Source organism: Mus caroli, chromosome 13 (assembly GCF_900094665.2).
Source record: "Mus caroli chromosome 13, CAROLI_EIJ_v1.1, whole genome shotgun sequence".
NCBI classification, from domain to species: domain Eukaryota; kingdom Metazoa; phylum Chordata; class Mammalia; order Rodentia; family Muridae; genus Mus; species Mus caroli.
In genome coordinates this window covers 41552267-41561149 of record NC_034582.1, presented here as the reverse complement: position 1 = coordinate 41561149, position 8883 = coordinate 41552267, and positions in this window count along the sequence as shown.

The window sequence follows — 8883 nt, the reverse complement described above, 5'->3', positions numbered from 1 at the left end:
TCCAAAGGACCTTGCTGTAGACAAGTCACAAAGGCACAAATATCCATTTCTTGGAGAACTGGAAGGATAATAGCCCTTTATTCCTATATTCCTCACTTTTCCCCTACCTGCATCCAAGTACCCAATAAGAAGTAAGTAAACTAAATGAAGAAGGCTTTATTCTGTTGTATAATTTGGAAGTACAGTCTAGCTTGGCAGCTTGGTGGCTCACATCTAAGAGGCTCAGGAAGCAGACTGTGTGGAATGCTGATCCTCAGCTGTTTTTCTCACCTATGGTAGGGTGCTGTTTGAAATTAGGGATGTCCTCACCTCTCCGTTAATCCTTTCTGGAAACATCACCCACCTACCCCAAGATATCTATCATCAGTGCCTTGGGTGTTTCTTAATCCACTCAAACTAGCAATCAAAATTAACAATGACAGGTTTTTATGTCATCTGGGCTAATTGGGCAGTCACTCACTCTGCCAGGACATTTCTGTGAGGATGAAAATTCTCCAGCAATGGTAGACATAAAAGTCCAAATTAAGTCTCTCACTATTATTGTGTGGGGTGTGATGTGTGCTTTGAGCTTTAGCAAAGTTTCTTTTATGAATGTGAGTGCCCTTGCATTTGGAGCATAGGTGTTCAGAATTGAGAGTTTCTCTTGGCAAATTTTTCCTTTGACCAATATGAAATGTCCTTCCTTTTATCCTTTTTTTTTTTGATAACTTTTGGGTAAAAGTTGATTTAATTCAATATTAGAATGGTTACTTCAGCTTCTTTCTTGGGACCATTTGCTTGGAAAATTGTTTTCCAACCTTTTACTCTTGGCTAGTGTCTGCCTTTATCACTGAGGTGCATTTCCTGTATGCAGGAAAATGCTGGGCCCTCTTTACATATCCAGTCTGTTAGTCCATGTCCTTTTGGGGAATTGAGTCCTTTGTTGTTAAGAGATAGTAAGGAAATGTGATTGTTACTTCGTGTTATTTTTGTTGTTAGAGGTGGAATTATGTTTGTGTGACTATCTCTTTTGGGGGGTTGTTAAAAGATTACTTTCTTGCTTTTTCTAGGATGTAGTTTCACTCCTTGTGTTGGTGTTTTCCATCTATTACCCTTTGTAGGGCTGGATTTATGGAAAGATATTGTGTAAATTTGGTTTTGTCATGGAATATCTTGGTTTCTCCCTCTATGATAATTGAGATTTTTGCTGGGTATAGAAGCCTGGGCTGGCATTTGTGTTCTCTTAGGGTCTGTATGATATCTGCCCGGGATCTTCTAGCTTTCATAGTCTTGGTGAGAAATATGGTATAATTCTGATAGGTCTGCCTTTATATGTTACTTGACCTTTTTCCCCTACTGCTTTTTAATATTCTTTGTTTAGTGCATTTGGTGTTTTGATTATTATGTGATGGGAAGAATTTCTTTTCTGGTCCAGTCTACTTGGAATTCTGTAGGCTTCTTGTATGTTCATGGGTATATCTTTCTTTAGGTTAGGGAAAATTTCTTCTATAATTTTGTTGAAGATATTTACAGGCCCTTTAAGTTGGAAATCTTTGCTCTCTTCTATACCTATTATCCTTAGGTTTGGTCTTCTCCTTGTGTCCTGGATTTCCTGGATGTTTTGGGTTAGGAGCTTTTTGCATTTTGCACTTTCTTTAACGATTGTGCCAATGTTTTCTATGGTATCTTCTGCACCTGAGATTCTCTCTTCTATCTCTTGTATTCTGTTGGTGATGCTTTCATCTATAACTCCTGATCTCTTTCCTAGGTTTTCTAACTCCACAATTGTCTCCTTTTGTGATTTCTTTATTGTTTCTATTTCCATTTTTAGATCTTGGATGGTTTTGTTAATTTTCTTCACCTGTTTGATTGTGTTGTCCTGTAATTCTTTAAGGGCTTTTTGTGTTTCCCCTTTAAGTGCTTCTACCTGTTTACCCGTGTTCGCCTGCATTTCTTTAAGGGATTTATTTATGTCCTTCTTAAAGTCCTCTATCATCATTGTGAAAAGTAATTTTAGATCATAATCTTGCTTTTCTGGTGTGGAGGTTTATCTAGGACTGCTATGGTGGGAGAATTGGGTTCTGATGATGCCAAGTAACCTTGGTTTCTATTGCTTATGTTCTTATGCTTGCCTCCAGCCATCTGATTATCTCTAGTGCTACCTGCCCTGGCTACATCTGAGTAGAGCCTGTCCTTCCTGTGATCCTGGTTGTGTCAGAACTCCTCAGAGTTCAGCTGTCTCTGTGATCCTGTGATCCTGAGATCCTGGGTGTGTCAGAGCTCCTGGAAATCAAGCTGCCTTTGGGACCTTTAGATCCTGGTGTGACCAAGCTCCTGTGATCTTGTGATCCTGTGATCCTGTGGACTGGATGTGTTAGAGCACCTGGGAGTGGAGCTTTTTCTGGGTGTTGTGGAACTGGCTTCAGAGTTAGTGCCCAGGGTCTGCTCAGGGCACCTCTGATCCAATGATCCTGGGAGTGTTAGAGTGCCTGGGAGTGGAGCTTCCTCTGGGTGTTGTGGGAATGGCTGTGGAGTTCAAGCCCAAGGTCTGCTCAGGGCAACAACCCAGACCAGAAGGAACCAGTGCCACTGGTCAGGCCGAGTCCTGCTGGTCCCTGTCATTTCCAGTGTTGGGACAGATGTGTCCTCCTCACCTCTGATCCTATGATCCTGGGAGTGTTAGAGCACCTGGGAGTGGAGCTACCTCTGGGTATTATGGGACTGGCTGCAGAGTTCATGCCCAAAGTCTGCTTAGATCACCGGCCCAGACCAGAAGGAACCAGTGCCACTGTTGGGAGACTTAAACACCCTACTCTCAGCAATGGATAGATCATGGAAACAGAAGCTAAACAGAGACACATTGAAACTAACAGAAGTTATGAACCAAATGGATGTAACAGATATTCATAGAACATTTCATCCTGAAGCAAAAGAATATACCATCTTCTCAGTACCTCATGGTACCTTCTCCAAAATGACCATATAATTGGTCACAAAACAGGCCTCAACAGATACAAGAAGATTGAAATAATCCCATGCACCCTATCATCAGATCACCATGGACTAAGGCTGGTCTTAAATTCAAACAGAAAGCACACATACACATGGAAGCCGAACAATGCTCTACTCAATGATAACTTAGTCAAGGAAGAAATAAAGAAATAAAAGGGTTTTTAGAATTTAATGAAAATGAAGATACATCATATCAAAACTTATGGGACACAATGAAAGCAGGGGTAGGAGGAAAACCCATAGTGCTAAGTGCCTCCAAAAAGAAACTGAAGAGATCTGACACTAGCAGTTTGACAGCACACCTGAAGCTCTAGAACAAAAAGAAGCAAATACACCCAAGAGGAGTAGACAGCAGGAAAGAATCAAACCAAATAGAAACAAAAAGAACTATACAAAGAATCAACAAAACCAGGAGCTGGTTCTTTGAGAAAATTGACAAGATAGATAAACCCTTAGCCAGACTAGTCAGAGGGAACAGAGACAGTATCCAAATTAATAAAATCAGAAATGAAATGGGAGACAGAACAATGAAGTATATCTTAAAAACAACTATTCTGTTTGTTGAATACCAACAGTTGAAAATATTAAAATCGTGTTCTACAGACACCAAAAACCATGCTGTTCTCTTGGGAATGTTGGAGTTAATTCAGAATCACTCACGACTGGTATATAAACCACAATGCCAGTGAGTTCATTTTCAATGGAATATAAGTGCCTCGGTGTCCCTACACTCCCTCTCCAGGTTCACCATAGTCTGCACCTATATGCCAGATTACCAGGTAACTTAGAGTAACAATCAGGAGTGCTAATGGGATCTGAGCTACCTGGGTAGGTATTTGACTTTTTGTAGTAAGACTGCTGGTTCTTTACAGCGGATACAGATATGGTTCCTTTGTGGCATTTTTTTGTTTGTACAGTTTTGTGTTGCTTTCCTAATTCAGGTCAGAAAAAGCCAACCCTGATTCCCTACCTCCAAGGTGCTGATAATAGCATCTTCATTTGTCCATTTGTTTGTTTTAATCTTCCTGTTTATTCTTCTACTTCTATTCTATTTTGACCATGATAATGAATAAACATATTTTAAGATGTAAAAAAAAAAGTGTCCAAATTAAATCTTCCATTTTATTTACCTCATAGGGTCCAAAGGTGTGTCCAAAAGGTCTGGGTCTTCAATTTGTTTCCATTGATCAATCTGTCTGGTGTGTGTGTGTGTGTGTATGTGTGTGTGTTTGTGTGTGTGTGTATGAATACCATGATTTTTTATTATGATGGCTCAATAGTATAGCTTGAAGAGGGATGGTGAGACCTTCCATAGTTCTTTTGTTATTCAGGATTGTTTTAGCTATGCTGGATTTATTGATTGATTGATGTGTGTGTGTGTGTGTGTGTGTGTGTGTGTGTGTGTTGTGTGTGTGTGTATGTTTATATGAAGCTGAAAATTGTCCTTTCAGGATCTGTGAAGAATTTTGTTGGAATTTTGATGGGTATTACATTGAATCTACAGACTGCTTTTGTCAGGGTGGCCATTTTTACTGTTAATCCTACTGATCAATGAGCATGAAAGAAAGATCTTGCTATCTTCTGCTGACATCTCCTTTGATTTCTTTCTTCAGTGTCTTAAAGTTTTTGTCATATAAATCTTTAGCTTGCTTGGTTGGAGTTACTCTAAGATATTTTCTATTATTTGGGGCTATATGAAATGTGTTGTTTCCCTGATTTTTTTCCAACCATTTGTCATTTGTATATAGGAGGGATAGTGACTTTCATGAGTACATTTTGTATCCAGTTACTTTGCTGAAGGTATCCATTGGTTGTAGGAGTTTCCTGGTGAAACTTTTATTGTCACTTATGTATACTATCATATCATTTGAAAATAAAGATACTTTGACTTCATCCTTTTTTATTTGTATTCCCCAATCTTTTTCATGTGTGCTGTTAATTTACTATTATGAGATTTATCCCTTTTTTTTTTAAATGTAGACATTTAGTACAATAACTTGCCTCTTAGAATTACCTCCATTTTTGTCCTTTAAGTTTGGATTCATTGTATATTCATTTTCATTCAATTCTAGGAAGTCATTAAATTCTTTCTAAATATCTGTCTTGACTCAATTTTTCATTCAGTATTGAGTTGTCAGTGTCCATGAATTTGTAAGCTTTCTGTTGTTTCTGCTGTTGAAATTCAGCTTTAAATCATGGTTGTTAGATAGGATGCAGGGTACCATTTCAGTTTTCTTGTATCAATTGAGACTTGCTTTGTGTCCAAGTATGTGGTTAATTTTGGAGAAAGTTCAATGAGGCAGTAAGTATATTCTTTTCTGTTTAAGCAAAATGTTCTGTAACTATGTTAGGTATGCGTGGTTTATAACATCTGTTAGCTCCAGCATTTATCTGCTAAGTTTTTGTCTGGATGGCCTGTCTATTGGTGAAATCTGGGCTTAAAATCACCTACCACCAGTGTATGAAGGTCAATGTGTGATTAAAGCTGTGTTAATGTTCCATTTATGAGCTTGGGTATGCTTCTGTTTGATGCATAATGGGTATGCTTCTGTTTGCTTATAATTATAATACCCTCTTGGTGAATTTTTCCTTTGATGAGTATATACTATCCTTCCCCATTTCTTCTGATTAGTTCTGGTTTAAAGTCTATTTTGTCAGATATTAAAACGACTACCTCAGATTGTTTCTTAGGTCCATTTGCTTGAAATATTTTTTTCTCCATTTTTTCTTTAACCTTGAGGGGATGCCTATCCTTGATGTTAAGGTATATTTCTTGGATGCAACAGAGGGATGGATCATGTTCTCACATCTATTCTGTTAGTCTTTATCTCTTTTATTGGGAAGCTGAGGCCATTGTTATTGAGAGATAACAGTGAGCAGTATTTGTTGAATCCTATTATTTTGTTTTTGTGCTGTGTGTTTTTCCTCTTTTGATTTGCTGGCCTGGGATTATTTGTTCTTTGCCTTTTCTTGGGTGTGGTCAATCTCTTTAGTTTGAAGTTTTCCTTTTAGCACCTTTTGTAGGGTTGGGTTTGCAGATAGATACTGCTTAAATTTGGTTTTATTGTATAGTATCTTTCTCTCTATATCTGTTGTGATTGAAAGTTTGGTTGACTATAATAGTCTGGACTAATATCTGTAGTCTCTTAGATTCTGTAGAACATCTGTCCAGGCTCTTCTGGCTTTTAGAGTTTCCAGTGAGAAGCTGGGTATAATTCTGTCAGGTCTGCCTTTATATGTTACTTTTTCTTTTCCCCTTGCAGCTTATAATATTCTCTTTATTTTGTATGTTTAGTATTTTATTAGGTGCTGAAGGGATTTTCTTTTCTGGTCTAGTCTACTTTGTGTTCTATATGCTTCTTGTACCTTGATAGACGTCTCTTTAGGTTAGGAAAGTTTTCTTCTATGATTTTGTTGAAAATATTTTCTATGTCCTGTGTTTCTTTTCCATCCTCAATTTATATTACTTTTAGATTTTTTCCATAGTGTCCAAGATTTCCTGGATGTTTTATGCCAGGATTTTTTTTAGACTTAACGTTTTATTTGACTAAGGTAGTCGTGTCTATGACTTCTATCATGTCTTCAATGCCTGAGAGTCTCTCTTCTATCTCTTGTATTCTATTGGTGAGGTTTGCCTCTGAGGTTCCTGGTTAAGTTCCTACATTTTTCAAACCCTTAGTCTGGGTTTTCTTTATTGATTTTCTTTCCAAGCATATTTTTCATCTCTGTCTGCTGTGTGTGTTTTCAGAGATTTCTTTAAGGGGGATATTCATTTCCTCTGTAAGGACGTCTATCATATTCATAAAGGTTATTTTAAGGCCCATTTCTTGTGCTTCAGCTATGTTACAATACTCAGGAAATGCTATGATAAGGTTACTGAGCTCTAGTGGAGACATGTCGTCCTGGCTATTGTTGATTATGTGTTTATGCTCGAGCCTAGGCATTTGCATGTGGGAAGACTATAATTCTAGGTGTTGATATCTGGTCTTGTCTTTGTAGAGTCTTATTTTGTTCCTTAGTCTGTTGCTCTCTCTTGTTCTTAGGAGAGCATGGTGACTGTGTGTTGCATGGTAGGACATTCTTCTGGGTTGGTGAGGCCACTGGGAGCCCCAGGTAAAATGTGTTTCTAAATTAAGAGCTGGCAGGTAAAAATGGGCGTGAACTAGGAGTGGGGCTTTGAGGGAATCTATGAGAAGGAGAAGAGCAGGGTGTTCCACCATGATCTGTTTAATCCCCTGGGAATGAAGTCTGAGAGTAAGGAGAGGCCAAGGACTGCAGATGGTGTGCTTCAGATCTAGAGATGAGGCTGGGGGATTAGACTTGGTGGGGCTGAGGTGGAGGTAAAGGTTTGCAGTTATCCTACCTGCTTCATTGGCTGGAAGGGCCTGGGGCTTCCAGGTAGTGGTTGATGGGGTTGGGGCTGGGATAAAGCAGTGAGCAGAGGGAAGGAAATTTAGAGGTAAGATCCATGTGATGGACTGAAGATAGAAACAGAGAGGAAGGGGAGTCCTAGCAGGTGGTCTTTTCCAGAGGTAAGGATGAGATTGTATAAGGGGGTTCATTGTATTTGGAGGAGCTGAGGGAGAGGTGAATGTCTCTGGTTAGTCCTGCTTCTTCTTTGGCTGGAGTGGGTGCTGGTTTGTGGGGTTCCTGGGGAATATCTCAAGAGTCATTTATTTAAACACAAACCTTAAAGAGCATATAAGAACAAGGAAATTAAAGAAAAAATGTTTATTTTCTGTCTAATAATGGTCAATTTGAGAGTCTTAAGACTGGTGCATCTATACTTCAAATGATGTTTACTGAAAACATTTACAGATAGTTTCACTGTTGGATGTTCCAACCAACTCTCTTCCCATCTTGCAGATGTGAATGGTACCATTAAGGACATAAGCAGTTGTTATTCAAGAGTCTTTACAGAGACAGGAAGTTCACATGCCTCACCCAGTGTACACTAAGAAGTATACTGACTGTAAAGGTTTTGCTTCTGCTAGGTTTTTGCATGTTCAACTTTATGTTAAGCAGAGTGATCTTCAAGACGTGGTGACAATGATGATACTCCCCCCTACTCTACATTGTCACCCATTTGCATCCATGGGAGTGCTGGATCCAGAGCCATCCATGGGTCTTGAAGTCTAAGGATGTTTTCTCCCTCGTGTAAGATGCTGTATGACTGCATATATCCCCAGCACTCTCTACATCATCTCTAGATTACTTACTATGACTAATTCCATGTAGATGCCCTAGAAACATCTATTATACTGTATAGCTTAGGGAAGGAAGGCAAGAAAAAATAGCTGTATGTGCTCAGCACAGATGCTATTCATTTTCTGAATATTTTCTCCCCACAGTTAGTTGAATCCTTGGATGAAAAATCCACAGGCACAGAGGAACTGCTGTCGTATTTCAATTCAACAGACATATCACTTGGTCCTCTTAAAGGATTGCAAACCAGAGCACAAGAGATTGGGAAAAACTATTATTTCAACATTTATGGAGTTTGTAAATTTAATTTGTAGGTACTACATGCTTGGCTGGATATAGTATGCGGTGATTTAAACATTATTCATAGACATGAGAATGATACTCAGTTTGTCCTGACCCCTTGTGCAACTGGTTCAGCCTTTCTACCATTTTGTAAGATTGGCAACTGTCACTATGGAAACACACTCTCTCAGAAGAGTCCCAGGATGGATAATAAAACATTGTGTTGCTCATGTGTGGCTTTATTGAAATAATACTCTATAAATATTGGGTAATATCCTAGTTTACAGTGTATTGTTAAATACATGACTTCATTTGATGCATCTTTTTAGTGGAGATTATCTGCAATGAGCAGACAAGGCAGAGACACAAAGACCTTCCAGGGTCATACTGGAGTAACTACTGACT